Below are 17,006 nucleotides of genomic sequence, written 5' to 3'. Positions count from 1 at the left end.
TCGCCCAAGAAGGTAGTAGACACTATTGCTTGCCCACTGGTCAAAGGCAACAATTCAACAAGATTTATATAAGAGAAAATATTTTTATGTATAGAAAAGATTGAAATATAAATAAAACCAGTTCAAATCATACTCAAAGTCAGTTATGCATATTATTGTTTTTACATGCATTTGTTCACAAAAATATAAATCTGAAATATCAGAGCAAAATACAAAGCTATGTAAAGCAAGAAAATACTCTTTGAGGATTTATCCCAATAGCAGCAACATATAAATCCAGCTTCCCAATTGCAATTCCAATACCATGCAGTCCAAGATCACCGAGACCCAATATTCTACTTCCATCTGTTACAACAATCATATCAACCTACAACAAAAGGTTCTGTATCAACACTCTAGAGCAGTGATCAAAAATCAAGTACAGTAAGTAAAGTACAATGTTTGTAGCGAGCTAACACTGAAAGATAGCAAACTTCATGGTAAGCAACTAGTAAATGAGATCTGATGAAAGCCAAAAATGAAACATTCAGGCATGTAGCAAAAGTGAAATTCAAGATTGGAAATATGAAACCAAAATGAAAAGGACACAGAAGCTAATAGCTGTTATATTTTAGAAACACTTCAAAGAATGGGAGAAACCAAAAAAAATTAAAGCTAAGTTATTCCCAGTCCGTCATAGATGGAAAAGAGTAATGGAACAATCTTGCAAGTCAAAACAGTAATAGATATTATGAGTCAAAAGTCTGATGTCTAGAAAAGCTTGAAAGGTTCCAATCTACAACATGATGCATCAAACAATCATTATAAAGCTTTAACAAACAGATTGTTAATCAAAAGTACTGCAGACCTGATCAGCTGGCCAATTATACACCATTGACATCATTTCCCCACGATCAGCAGCACTGAAATACATCCTCCTGGTCCTTCTAAACAATCCACTATAGTTCTGGCAAACAAGACCAACTGTAGGAGTGTAGACTATAGGTGCATATTCCAATCAATCATTTCTTCGTAGAAAAAAATAAAATAAAATGCTAAGTATGTAGATGTCATAAATGAGGAGTTTGAGGAAATAAAAACTTTACATATCAGAAGGTTAGAAAAAATGTAACTCAGATTTCAGGTAAGCTAAACAGTGACATAGTGCGGGGAAAAAAAACGAAGAAACCAAACATTTATATATATGTACACACACATACATACAGCACAAATAAGCAATAGATCTGAACAACAAAATCGAGAGAGATGGGAAAGAAGAGAGAGAGAGAGAGAGAGAGAGAGAGAGAGAGAGAGAGAAATCAATACCTCGCAGTGAAGCTTCAAAATCGAGAGAGAGAACTTCAAAATCAAAATCGTTTTGAGACCGATCTAAGAAATCAAGCATAGCCTCTCCTGAGATCACTTCCTCTGCGATCGAAACCAACTCCTCTTCTCTCTTCTCAATCTCCCAGAGCTTCAGATCGATATCGCAGAAAACAAAGGATGAATAGAGAGAGAGAGAGAGAGAGAGAGAGAGAGAGAGAGAGAGAGAGAAAGAGCATCAGAGCTTCAAATCGAAATTGCTCTGATGAATCTGTATGAATCTCAAAGATGAATCTCAAAAAATCGCTTCGAATTGAAATCTCTCTCAAGGGTTTAGAAGCAATTGGGGGGGAGCAAGAGAGAGGCGTGAGGATTGTGAAGGCATGAGGATTCAAAATAAGGGTTTACACAGCTTTAACATGTATTCTCAAAATAGGTGCGTGAGACATAACGCATTTGGAGGCGGTTTTAACCGCCTTCTATTTTAAAACGGTGTCATTTTATTAAATGAATGTGTGACGTTTTTATAAAACATTGTTAAATATTAATAAAAGTGACGTTTAAAAAAAAGTCGTTAAAAAAACGTCGACTAAACTCATTTTTCCTGTAGTGAAGCTAACTTATCTGCCTCACCTAGTTTGCTCCCAGGAAATAATTAAGCAAATACCTTAGCATTGTCATTGACTACTTGTATAGCAACTCCATCCAATCTTTTCAACTTCTTTGTGGAGCCTTGATTCATGTTGTCTGATGAAGTAGAAAGCATTTGTGCACTCACAGGAGTTGCAACCTGCATGACAGTCGCCGAAGTAAGACTTTATGGTTGTAGAGCAAACTGCTGCTTCAAGTTAATCATCCTAGCCCAAAAAATTCATAAATCATCACACTTCTAAGCAACGAGAATGTTGTGCAGATTTCGCCTCTAAAGATTTTATGGACAGATTAATGGCATATTGGGAATATTGCAAGCATGGAGTAAAAAATTTCTGCAACAGAACAGACTACTTTAAATGATGAATCTGACTGGAGAAACTGTTTCTCATATCAGCAAGAGAAAGAGGGATGCAATGTGGTGATGTAAGTGTCATCGCACTAATAGTTTGAAAAGTACAAAAATTTCAACAATTGTACGAAACTAAGTCGCACCAATCATAGTTGTTGATGAATTTTGAATAGTATACGTTTCTTGCTTCTCTAAAGTAGAGAAGGTACTCTGGAACTATTTTGTGTTTACAATTCACTCGGATTTAAAACAACCCACAAACAGAAGTTTGCAAGTGGGGAACTGAAGTTCTAAAGAAAAAGCATGACTTATAATAGGAACTGTAGGATGAGCATAAACAACTCCAGGAGAATAGATGGCAGAGGCACCCCATAAGGTGGCATCTCATGCTGCAGTAGTTATATGTCAGATAGAGAATGAGTTCAACAAATATTGCATTTGGAACATAGCTCCAAGCTAGGCATACAGAAATGTCATGTGCATAAGATGACTATAGAAACTCAGATAACTCCAGAGTACCTGTGGTGGTGCCCACACATGAGGATGAGGAACATGACTAGCCATGACTACAGAGTTCAAATATGATGGTGGCATGGGTACTCCAGGCCCATAATATGCCTGAAAGTGAATCAAATTGTTAAATTGCTAGTGAATTAAGAAAATTGGCAAAAACAAAATTTTCTGAACCTAAGGTCCAACTAAAGTAATTGTCATGCAACAAAGGAAGATGCGCCATAAAGGGAATAACTTGAATAGTTGCCTAGTCGGGATAGAGATGAATGTTTGTCTAGTCCTGCCAATGCCAATGTGTGGTCCAATTTTAGATCTTGAACTCCAAGAGTTAATCCGCCAAAGAAACAATGCAACAAGCCTCTCTCTCTCTCTCATGCAGGCACACATGCATGTATGTATGTTGGATTAAATTGTACATAAATAGTAGTACTGTTTGCTTATTGCAATCATAATTCATAAACTATTTGTACATGTATTTAACAAAAAGGAGAAAAATCATTCATTTGTTGTTGATAAAGACATTTCCAACAACAAAAACATATCAGGAACACATAACCTGTTTAGGTGGAGATGCTTTTTCTGATTCTGGACATGCTTTTTCAGAGTTTGGAGATATCATGTCTTCACTTCTTCCCATCGAATATAAAAGTAGATGGCAAAAGGGAAAATAAAACTGCAAAAAAAAAAAAGAAAAAAAAAATCTGGAGTGAAAAAGAAGAAGAAAGAATACAGCAAAAAATACATCAACTTAGCTTTGGTGACAGCTTCCTAATCAAGTCATCCAATTTTCTTTCCCTTTTTCTTTTGGTTCTTTTCTAATCAATCACTGAACATGCCAAAAATGAAATTGTTCACATATGCTCATGTAGTGTCCAAGAGCACAAAAAATGTAAGAAGGCGAGAAATATGACTACAAACAAATTCTTAGACTTGTGGGAGGTTTTTGGAATTAAAGCTAAAAGTATAAATTCCTAACATAAAGATGATACAACCTGACTTAAAAACGGAAGAAGAGCATATGGATAGAGAAGGCTGAAAACATAACAGAGAGTGATGCCACTTGTGCTGAGATTGTTTGAGAAATGAAGTTAAAATGGAAATGTCAAAACTTTTCACATTGATACCCCTAACTTAGAGAGAGAGAGAGAGAGAGAGAGAGAGAGAGAGAGAGAGTTACTAGTGAAGGAAATGGAGTTGAAATGGAAATGTACTAGTGAAGGAAATGAAAGTTGAAATGGAAATGTCAATAAAATTAAGATTGCATCCACTTGTTCAGGGAAAAAAATATCTATACACTTCTGTGAGTACGTATGAAACAAAAATCACCTCCTCTTGTTATTATTATTTTTTTTCAATTATTTTTTCCTTTTTATCTTTTTTATATTTTCCATGTGTTGGTTATAAACATAAATCACCTTCCAACATAGGCAAATTCTCAAAATCTTTTACAATGCAAATAGCAATCATAAAAAATTACCATATTGTGCAAATTTAACAAGAAATCACCATAAGATATAAGTTGAACGAAAAAGCGAAAAAGAAAAGAAAAAGGGATATAACATACTGCAAACTGTAATTTGTAAAAGGTAACATAACAGAATATATATATTTATCTTATAAACGTAAGAATGGAGGCCTGACCTAGTAGTATGTCAGCAGCTATCCTTCATAAGCAAAGTGGTGCACTATGTGTTGTGATGCAATGTATTAATTTTAGTAGCTAGGTGAACTATCTATCGCAATTATTACCGAAGGTAATCAGTGAACGGAATCAACTGACCGCTTGCCTCTTTTTAGGCATACCTCATTAAATCAAACGCAGTAAATCCTTGATTCTTGGTCAAAGAGGAGCCATTAACGGATTGCCCCTTACACAATTACTATCTATAAAGAGCATAAACAGCATTCATGCATAGTTTGAGATCGTTCTGAAATGCTGAAATCATGTCAATTTCAAATAACCATGTTTAATTATCATCATTCCTACTTCGGAGCTTTTTAATTGTATTTTCAATGTCAGAAGAACTATCTACACTGTCAGAACCATCACCCCCATCTGTAATCAACTCTTGAGTTTCCTTTGTTTTAAGTTTACTAATTGGAGTCATGTCATCATCATCATCATTCTTACTCACATCAATATTAGTGCGTGGACCTCTTTTTCTTTTGGTACTTGAATCCAGTAGGCGATTCTCTGTGCAACTTCTCCCATTTTCATCACTAGTCTGATGAAAATGTGCACTTCCTATTTCTTTATCACTCAGAATAAATTCTGAAGCAACAACATTGGGCACGCTAGTTGTTCCATCGCTTATGGGATCTCATTATCACTATCATCCAAGTCAATGGAAACTCCATATCCAGTTCTCCCCACAGAAGTATTCTTCACTTTGTTGGAGCTCCCTCTTTCAAGCACCAACTGATTTTGGATGGGCTTTTTGTTGTTGCAAGCCATGATGACAGAATGTGCACCTGCAACAGACACAGCCAGATCTTTAACTTAAAAAAATAAAATAAAATAAAAAATTGCAACGCATTCATAGGAAATATACTATAATATGGTTAATGTGCTCCAAAACTGAGTCACTAAATAGATGGTTCTTTGAACCACACCTCCAATGTTATTTTTTTGGCCTTTTCAAATAATTTAATTAGTGCCAGATCCCAACTGTAATACAAGGCCAACTCTGGTTGCCCACCAGTATCTCAAAAATAATTCAAAAAAAGAGAGAGATAATTTCTAACTAATTTAAAATAAAAATAAAAAAAACATAAAGGAACAAGTGGAACCTAATAGGAGATAAGTATACAAGTAGATCACCTTAAGCCACACCACCAAATTATTATACTTGAAAAAAGAAACATGAGTTCACGAGTCACAAGTTAATGTACAACCACTAAATCTAGTAATTCAACTACAAGCCTCTCCTTGAAAACAAAATGATTCAGCAAAAGACTTTGGCTAAATTCAATACAATAACACAATAGGAACTTAACTAATATTTTAAAATCAACAATTTTATTTTAATTTATTTTCAACACAATAACACAATAGGATGACTATAACGAAATTTTCATCTCCCATTACCTCCAAAAAATGTTAGCTACTCAGCTTACTTTGCTATTTAAGAAATGTTGATCATGAAATTAAAAAATTAAACTTAAACGTAATGTTGATCAGTAAATATGTAATTTCACATTTGGAGAAACCCACTTTTATCTCTAAAAAATTAAACTTAAACGTATAAATGACTACCATTTTGTGCAATTTCCACTTTAATAGGACTTTTGGGTTCATAAAAAAAAAAGAGGACTAAACCATTTACAAGATCATATTTTGAGATTTATTGGTATTTTACCCTTAAATTATTAAATTCAATTTGTCAAAATAATGGAATTTTTATTAATTATTAACCTTTTTCTTTGTTAAGCATAGTTTTTTATTTTTTATTATTATCGGCAAGTATATTTGTTGTTAGTCTTATTTTAAAGGCATTGGTGATAACCCTTAATAGCGTACTATTTTTTTTTTTAAAAAATTGATGAATGTATAAAAGTTCTTCAAATTTTATAAAATTAGCATACAATCTAAAATCAATAGACCGATAAGAATAATGTAAGAATTTTAAAGTCCTTAAATTTTTTGGAAAGATTTTTAAATTTATTGGATCAGACATTTAATTTCTAGCCTATTTTGAAAAGCGATATTTTTTTTGATTTTTTGACTTTCTAAAAAAAAATATAGAAAAAAATAAATAAATAAAAAGGTGATATAATCTAAATAAGTCGATAAATTAGTAAATTAATTTTTTTTTTTTTTTAATATCTTCCTAAACAAGTTCTATATATGAGTGGGTCGAGGTGATAGGTTGCATTTGGTGTAGCTTTGAATGCTATTTAAAATAATGCTAACCCAGAATACACAATGTCGATGGGCACACCTTGTCATAGAAGTTTTGGGTCCACTTTGTGGATGTTGTGCCATTATTTATTTATTTATTATTATATATTTTTATGAACTTATACTAACCTATATTTATGGGGAAAGAATAAGGGGATTTGATTACCATTTTTTTATTATAAAGAATTTACCCTAGGTGGACGTTGTCCCATTATTTATTTATTTTTTATTATATTTTTATGAACTTATCCTAACCTATATTTATGGGGAAATAATAAGGGGATTTGATTACCATTTTTTTATTATAAAGAATTTACCCTAGCATGTATTTAAGGGAAAGAATATGGGGATTTTATTACCCTTTTTAACCGTATGGCCTATATCTAAGGAGAAAGGAAAATGGAATCACTCCCAACGTCTTATACGGGACTTAAATTCACAACTTACGATTTGAATGGTTTATTTTATATAATTTTATGGTAATATTAGTTATAAAAAAAAAAAAATTGATTCCACAATTGTAATCAAATAATTTTATTATATTTGTCTTTATAAAACTAGGGCAATATTTTTGGTTTTTAGAAAAGGAGAATTAGTGAAATATCTCTCTCTAATTTTGGGTAATAAGCAGGGCCGGCTGTGGCCTAAGGACAGTAAGGCCTGAGCCTTAGGTCTCAAAATTTTGGCCTAAAAATAGGGCCTCCAAATTTGATAAAATATTATAGGCTCAATGTTTTTTTTTTTTTGGATCAATTTAAAGGGTCTCAAAATATTTTATTGGGTTCATATATGGTTTAGTCCATATTTATTTATAAGTGTAGTTTGGCCCATATTTATTAAAATGAATATATATATATATATATAAAAAAAAAGTGTTTGGGCTCAAAAAAATAATACATATAATATATGGGCCCAAATTTTTTTTTACCTTCTTTATCTATTAGATTTTAGTGGAATAAATAATTTTGTTCAAATTTTTTTACCTAGGTCTTTATCAGTTTTAATTGAATAATTTTTTCTTAATTTTTTTGTCTTAATTTTGTTTCATTAAATTGTTTTGTTTATAATTTTAATGATTATATGTACAAGTAAATTTTTTGTGGTTACAAATAAATAAAAAAGTTATAACTTATCATTTTATCCATAAATTTTTTTTTTAATATAAGAGGGGCTCCCATTTTCAAAATTCGCTTTAAGCCCCTAAATCTCAGGGCCGACCCTGATAATAAGAGAGGTTCAACATGTTGTTTTTATTAGTTAAGGTTTGCTGATGAAATTTTTTTGTGAAATCAGAAAAATTTCTCTGTATCAAATTTTTTCTCTGTAAAAATATTGAGGAACCTCAACTATTAAAAAATAAATTTTTTTTAAGGTATCTGATATTAAGATTTTATAAGATAAAAGGCATACAATATTTTCATATTAGTTAAGTTCCCTCAATATTTTAAAAGATAAGAAAGTTGATGAATTGGAAGAAATGATCCAAGACTTGAAAAGAGAACTGGAAATGAAAGGAGATGAAGTGAACTTGCTGATGGAGAATCTCAGCATGATTGAGGAAGACTACGGGCACTTTGAGAGCCGTGTTTATGAAATTCTAAACGAGTTTCAAGGTGTAAAGAACAGGGTCAGAGAATTGGAAGAAACAATCGAAGAGAAGTAAGAGAAAAATATTGCTGATCAACAGAAGATTCTCGAAGAGAAAGAGGGTCTTATGGTACAGGTGAAGGACCTGGAGCGGGAGGTGGACTCTCTACGGAACCAGAATAGTGATCTGGAAGAGCAGCTAAGAAGTAAAAACCATGAGACTGATTAGCTGCAAGAAGAAGAAGAAATGAAGAGCTACGAAGATGATGATGATTTTGAGTTCCCTTGTGTGTGTGAAGACCCCAGGCCTGTTTTCCTTATTTTCGGCAGAGATGAGCTCGATGGAGTTTTGGCAGGAACCTACTGCGTCTCTGGAAGAGTGAAGTTGACGGTGGCCAGAGGTGGAGTGACGGTGGCGCAAGAGAGAGATTGGAGGCGGTTGTTGATGCCGTACAGGCAAAAAGGGTTCTTTGCTAACGTGAAGATGTTGACCAGAAATGTCAAGAAAATTGGAAATGCTCTCAAAGCTATTATCTGGTAGAAGAAGGCCAATCAATAGTGTTCTAAATTTTTATTTTTATTTTATTTTATTTTTTTGTATTTATGTCTATTGTTATGATTTTTAGTTGATTGTGATATTATGGTGTAACTTTTACTAGTTTAGATTTAGATTTTTAAAAAAAATAGTTTTAGCTTTAGATTCATCTAGACAAGGTAGATGAGAAAAATAAAAAATTGACACAATTTTAAATAAAAAAAATCACTAAAAACAAAAAAAAAAATTGAAATAAAATATAATTTATTTAAAATTTCCTAGACAATTAAAACTTAACAAGCTTAAAAAATATATTAAAAGTTTAGTTTGTTTATCATTCAAGTCAATTTCAAATGAGTTTTAATAAAAAAAAAATCACAAATTAAGCTTAAATAGTTTGATTTTTTTTAAAAAAGTTCTATAATACTTATAAATTATATCCTCCAATCATGATTGAAGTTTTTATGCACTCATTTAAGTAAATATTTCAATAAAAATTCCAATGTTAAACTTTTATTCTGTTTGGAAATTGATTGTTGCGCTATTATGTAATTTAGTGGGCTTTCTGAACTATTTTAAGTTTTCTTTTTTTACTTTTAAAATTTATTTAATTTAAATACACCTAAAAAGTAAAAAAAAAAATATGAACATAATTTTAAAAAATCACTAAATATAATTTTTTTTTTTAAATTTCTTTACAAATATTTAATTTTTTAAGTCCATATAAGTTAAGAAGCAAATTTTTTTAAAATATTTAAAAATTTCACTAAAAACAAAAAAAAATTAAAAATCATTTTTATGATATAATTTTATATTTTATTTTAATGTGGAGAGTTTTGATTTTCTTAACTCTATAATTTAACAATGGTCTCCCCAAATATTTTTTTATTAAAATTGGATTGAATTAAATAGAACTAAGTCGGATAGTTTTGCCAAGAGAAAGTGTTGAGCTTTTGGAATAAATTATGAAAAATTACAAATGAATGTAGAATATTAAAAATACTTATAAATATATGGGGTGTGTAATTTTTTATGTGTAAAGAAATTACAGTAAAAATTACATCTCACATTTTGGTAAATAATTTTTTCATTTCTCTATTGTCTTCTAATTTTTTTAATAATTGTTGAGAGCAATAGTCACTGATCAATAAATAAAATTAAATGGACAATTTTTATCTTTGGTTAATTTAATTATGTAATTATGTAATTTTCATTACCGCAATACCATCACACTACCATAACTTTAAAATTTGCAATCTTGTTAACTATTATATTCAATATTTATTTCAACTTTTGATAACTTTTATTTATGCGTATAGATATATATCATTTTATCTCAATTTACACTATTATTTGATACATAATTTTATTTTTACTCAGTTTTTACCACCTAATCCCTATAATACCATCACCTTCATCCATCAAATTCTAAAACTAAACCAAACCCCGTTAACCACCACATGCTACTCGTATCAATGTCGACAGCCTTTCCAACCCCCTTCTCTCTCTATCTTTGTAAGGCCCCTAAAATATGTATTTACTTTTAAGACCTTAATGATGAATTATTTTCTTAAAGCCCTCGTTTACTTGAATTAATTCGAATCTTGTCGGTTAGCAATTTCTATTTTATTTTTTTTTATCAAAACATAAATTTCTCTAACCAGATTAGTTTCCCTAACTTAATTTAATTCTACCTAGGTTGCATGTAATTTACTTCAAGCCCTCATTTCTTTTTTAAACTTGCCCCAAAATAGTACTTGTATCTTGTACCTTGGTATACCATCAATCTTGCAATATATATATATATATATGTGTGTGTATAAACACCTTGAGGGATGTGCCTAGGACCAAAATTAATAAAAAATTTGCCCCATCACACTCCCCCAAGGCTAGCCCTCCTAGGGAAAGGAGAGAGAAGCCAATTTTCTAAGACCATGATTATGAGATTCTAGAGAAATACAACCTAGTGACCTACCTAGGATATAAAATCCAAGAATTAGTTTTATTACAACTAGAGGTGGCCTAAACCAATGGAACACACCTTCTAAATCCCTTCCATTCCTTTAGAATTCAAGCAAAATCCTAACTTTCTATCCAATTCCAACTAAAGGGCTTTTATGTCATTTTATACCAAAATTTGCCTATATATACCACACACCCCTAGCTTACAAACTCACACAACACACTCACTCACACACATTTTGGTTAGAGAGAGGGAGGAGAGAAAGGAAGAGAAGTCTAGAGGAGAAGGAGGAGGAAGAAAAGAGAGTTTCTTGTGCAAAGTTTGGAAGGTAAGCCACCAACACAACCCTCTCTTCATTTTCTTTTCTAATGCATGTTTTTAGAGATTCTAAATAAAGTTTCAGATCTGTTATTATCAAGTTCCTATGTTGAAAATACTAAGATTTGAGTATTGTTTCCATCTCTCATGTATTTTACCCATTTTGGCACAAAACCATCTTCTTTTGTACACATCTCTCAAATTTTCAAGGGTACTCTTTCAAACAATTTTTCTGAGTTAAACATGTGATAGTTAGCATATTTTATTCACAAAAGAAATGAAACTTTCCCATGGTGGAACCCCCTTTTTTATAAATTTCCTTGTTTTGGGCATTCCACCTGAAAACCTGTTTTTTTTAGTCAACTTTCAAAAATTCCAGAAAAATGTACAAAAATATTCTGAACCTATATTTTATGTCAAAACCTTCCTTAAGGAGTTAGCTTTCAACTAAAATTGGTTTCATCGAAAAACATTGAATGGTTTGCAAGAAAATCAAGTTTTCGTAACAGTCGACAGATCTGGGCAGATTCTGGACAGATTCTGGAACAGTGCTGGACTATTTTCTAAATAACTTAAAATCGGGAAAAGCAATCCCATTTCCGAAAAATGTTCTAGGAACTAGATCAAATTCTCTATGAACCATAGGAAAACCGAGTCCGGTGGATGAACCTAAGTAGTCCTTCCATATTAACCTTCATGTGATGTTAAATCTGGAAATTTGTTATGTTTGGATGTTTTATACCCTTGTATTCATGAAAATGTTTAATGGCCTATTATCATATCTTGGCATAATGTTGTATGGGTATGTTATGTTATTTATCTTCTTATCTTGAGGAGGCATGCTTATGTGAATTTTATTTTATTATTTAGTTGGACTAACCTTGACTTAAAACACTTAATTCAACGGAAAACCTAATTGGGTGGGTATTGGGTTTTCGAACACTTGAGTAATGAAAAGATGAGAAAATGTGATATATGGTCTGTTGGGATGTGTTCCCTATTCGAGGTTAAAACTTGCGCAAGTGGTTTTCGGGACCCTTGAACGGAGCGGTTGTATTCGGACCCTAGGTGGTTTGGTGTAAGGAGGGATTCGGGCAAGGCCCTATTTTTACCGTCTCTTTTGAGGCCCTACGGTTGGCGCTACGCGGTATATAACCGTTGGTAGGCATCCAAGGTTAGTTCTGCAACAAAGCAGCAAAAGAGGGGGCATACCGAATAATCCGCGTCCGATTCTTGTGGTCGGGAGGACGGAATCTCTTTGGGGGATTTCTAGTTACTAACATCTGACTCAACTCTTAATGTATTTATTTGTTTATTGGAGTATCATGCTTTACTACTTGGTGCTATAAATGTGATTGTGTATTGGACTAGGAAAAAGGGATGGGGTGTGTGTGTGTTTACTGGGCATTCAAAGCTCACGTCGTATCATGCCAGGTGACGAAGCGGAACTCATAGCGGAAGACGACGAGCCGGAAACCTTTGAAGACTTTTGGCTATCTTAGGAATATTAGAAGTTTCTTTTTGATATTTTTGTAAGTCTCATGTGAGGTTTAAAAACTTTCTTTTTGAGATGTAATGTAATGGAACAATCTTTTTAATCAAGTATATTGTGGTTAGTATGTATTTATATCCTATGTATGTACCTTATCGTTACTTATGAGACCTTGTGTCAATGCCTTGTAAGATCTGTCAAAAAGGTAGTGCCCTGCCTAAGAAAGCTGGACTTAGAATGGAGGCTATTTTGACTCCTCCGGCAATCTGGGATCTTACTTGGTTATTGACCATAGGACTCACTAGTGACTTTCGTTTGACTGCAACCTATAGTGTAGAATTGGGGCGTCACAATCTTCTCATTTCCAAGTGCCTTCTAACCCTAGTCCAATCCTTTCTCTTCCCAACGTCCTTACATACACCACTCTTTTTTTTTTTTGCAATTGCTCCTTCTCCAACCTCATCTCTATTGTGCCCCACCTCCCCCCTGAAATATGAAAACCTAGCCCTTCACCTTCACTAATCCCTTCTTTTTTTTTCTAGATGATGATGGGGTTTATCATGATGGTTGGCGATTAACAATGGTAAGTGACTAAAGAGGGAGGTCACGATATTTGAGATCAACGGTGGAAAGAGAAATGTGTCTAGATATCCAATTATCCACACAAAAAAAAGAAAGAAAGCGAAAGGTGTACTTTTATCCTAGATGATAATTTGCTCAAAGGACAAAATGATAAAACAATAATAGTCATAATGTGAAGTGAGCGGATTGGTGGTGTACAAATATGTACTTCTCAACTTTTGTTCCAATAATATTTTCTCTATCCAATTCTATCCACACTTAGACTTAATTTGAGGACTTGGTTAGACGTGAAATTTTGGCTTTTAATAATTTGGAAACTTGGTTAAAAGTAACTTACTCTTGGTCACATTATTTCTTCTTTTTTTTACATGTTTTTTTCCAAAAAAATAGAGATAAAATAACTTTTAACTAATTTTTCAAAAGATGCCTTAATCTCAATATATATATATATATATATTCTGCAGTCAAAAAAAATGTTACCTTACCTCCTAACTTTTTCGATTATGACTGTAAACAAATGTAAAGTATCTTGTTAGTTGTATTAATATATTCAAAAGAGATAGAGACCCTAATTAAACTATGGAGAATTTTAATATTCTCTCATGTGAGTTTTTTGATAATTTGATCCAGGATTTGATTCAAAATTATTAAATATTTCAATATTTAATTAATTTGTTTTTTTATTGGGAACAAAGTTGGCTTTATAGCTTTGTATGATCTCGAACAAGGATAATTATTTAGTAATTTCAGAATACAGACACATGATATTTCATAATATTATGATTAGTGAAAAAAGTGGATAGATGGGGTATCATGTTGAGTGATTAAGAAGTATAAAAAAATATATTAAATGATAATTGATTAGAAAATATAAATACGTGATACTCTAAAAATATTAAATAATTTGTCCTCGAACAAGGCACACCATACTCATATCAAACGAGGCATTATATTCTATGGTAAAATTTTAACCTTTAAAATTTGATTGAATATTATTAAATGAGAGTCGTCAAATATCAACATTCTTTTTTATTTGACCCAAATGGTTCTGATCCAAGGCTGATAGTAGTAATGCTGAACAAACATTGAGTACGGGAAAGAAATAAACCTTATCGTATAATCCTGTTGATCAATTCTGTGCTCCTCCGTACGACGTCGCTTTACTCCCTGAAAACACAAACGTGAGCTAGCCGGCGGGTGTGTGCCGGATACCTCTCCGATGCCTAAGTTAACAAAATAGACAAATAGACAAAAAGTTTTGTGTATTCAGGAATCAAAGTTGTGTTACCTCTCCATAGGTGATGTTATGAGCTTTTATAGGTTTCGTGTGGCACAATCCTAGTAGGATTCTTACTCCTTCATGTAGAGTCCTCCTAGGAATCACATTTTTGAAAGATAATGCTTATCTCTCAACACCCCCCTCACTGCTTAAACCAAGTAAGATGGTTTTACTACGGTTGGATGTCAATACGACCGAGATAACATGGCCACGCTAAAGCCGCAGACTAGACCAAGCTCCAACTAACTCGGTTCTTCCTTTCACTGCGCGTGTACCTCGGCTGACATTCCAACTGGGTTGTCCGAAACCGTGCTATCCACAATGAGCTTGGACCGAGCTAACCAATGGCAAGGTTCTGAGGAAAGCTCAACATACTTCGGCCCAACATAGTATGACCGAGCTAACTGTTACCGCGCCAACCGTGGCGACCGAGCTAACCACCAAGTTTCTTCGGACCGGACTAATTACAAGGCCCTTTTACCCAGCCCTTCTCACCGTGGCCCTCAGAATGGCCCATTACCTAGCTCGGCCCAATTTATATATAAATTACCCCCACAAATATTATTAAATGAGAGTCGTCAAATATCAACATTCTTTTTTATTTGACCCAAATGGTTCTGATCCAAGGCCGATAGTAGTAATGCTGAACAAACATTGAGTTGGGTTAAATTTGGATTGGGTGTGGACTAAGTTTAAGTGGATATTTAAGATTTAAGTATTGTTTGACATGTGTTATTTCTCTATCATATCATTTTAACCCCAACCTACATTTTAAATATTTTCGTAAAAAGTCAAAAAGTATATTAATTTGAAACTTTCCAAACAGACCTTTTCTTTTTTTTTTGGGTGGGTAACAGACCTTTACTTATTTACTAGTTTTTTAATTTTTTATATATACTTATTTTTATCTTCAGTGACTTTATTAACAAATTAAAAAATTTAAATTTCTAGATTTAGTTTGACGAGACAAATTAAAAAATTAATTTTTTTAAAAGAATTCAAAAAAAAAAAAGCCCAAAAATAGTAGTCTTTTTTTGGGCTTGTCTTAGCTTTTTTCATTTTTTTTTAACTTTTTAAATTCATCTACACAAGACAAATAGAAATATATATATATATATATATATATATATATATATATATATAAAATTTTGAGAAAAGCCACTAAAAACAAAAAAAAAAAATTAAAAAAAAAGATGTGACTTTTTCAAGAGTTTCCAAAGTGTAAAAATACAAAAATATCTTGAGTAAGTCTAGATTGGCTAGGCTACAAGTCTAAAAATCTCTATAATCCCATCCTTCAACAAATTCCATAATAAAAAATATATATTATAAAAATAAAATAGGTAAATTATAAATATATTCCCTGAAGTTTATTTAAATTACAAATTATACCTGTAATTTTAAAAATTACAATATGCTCTTAAAGTTTTTTTTTTTTTTAAATTTCATAACAAATAAGTCATTTTATTAATATATCATCAAGTTAATTAACAATTCTTAATGATGTTAAAATTTTATTTCAATTAATAATTCAGATAATTTTATTATTATATAGGAGAACAGTTAGAAATTTTATTTTTTCAGTTAATTTTGTCAAATAAAAAATTATAGCAGGGAGGTATTTGTAATTTTTCAAATCACAAGGAGCAATTCATATTTTAAGTAAGCCTCAGGGGGTGAATTTGTAATTTATCCAAATAAAATTAAGTAAATTATATAGATATAATTAAACTAATATATAATATTTATAATTTCATAAAAAATTAAATATCAATGGGGCATTTATTAAAAAGTTCATTTTCATCTTCTTATGTTTCATTTAATTTAAATTATTTTCTTATATTTTAATAAATTTTACGAGTGACATAATTACCACAATATCCCTAATAATGATAGGATGAAACACCAATTAATGTTCACAATGACAGTGTAAATGTTTCATAATATGAACATTCATATTGTCAATATAAGCATTCACACTGTAAAATTTATTTATTTATTTATTTTATAAAATTATATATTCAATTGAGATTTTAGTTGATAGATTTCGTTAATTAGGTTTGAAAAATATAAATTTCATTAAAAAAAATATGTACGACAATTCTAAATTTCTAAAGAAAAATATACAAAAAATACAAAATAGTCCAAAATACTACACACCATGTTGCTAAGGTTTAAAAAAATATTTAAAAGGGTAAAATTATTTATAAAATACCTTAAATATGATAAATAAGATTTGGTAGATCAAATGTCCAAATAATAAGACTTATTAGAATACAAGAATATGTCATGAAATAATTGAAATAAAAGTATTTGAAAGAAAATTTCTTAATAAATTTATCATCCTGATTTTTTTTAAATAAATTAAAATAAACAAGCTGAATCAACTAGTGCACACCCGTAAATGATAGTGATGTGGTGCAATCAAGGGCGAGCTCATAAGAAGTATTATGAGGTCAATCTCATGGTATACTTGCTCTCTTTTGTTTTTGCCAATTAAAAGTTCTTTTACCATCAATTGAGCCTTGAGT

This window comes from Camellia sinensis, chromosome 5, assembly GCF_055761805.1.
Source record: "Camellia sinensis isolate YWXY chromosome 5, ASM5576180v1, whole genome shotgun sequence".
NCBI lineage: Eukaryota > Viridiplantae > Streptophyta > Magnoliopsida > Ericales > Theaceae > Camellia > Camellia sinensis.
This window is presented reverse-complemented; position numbering follows the sequence as displayed.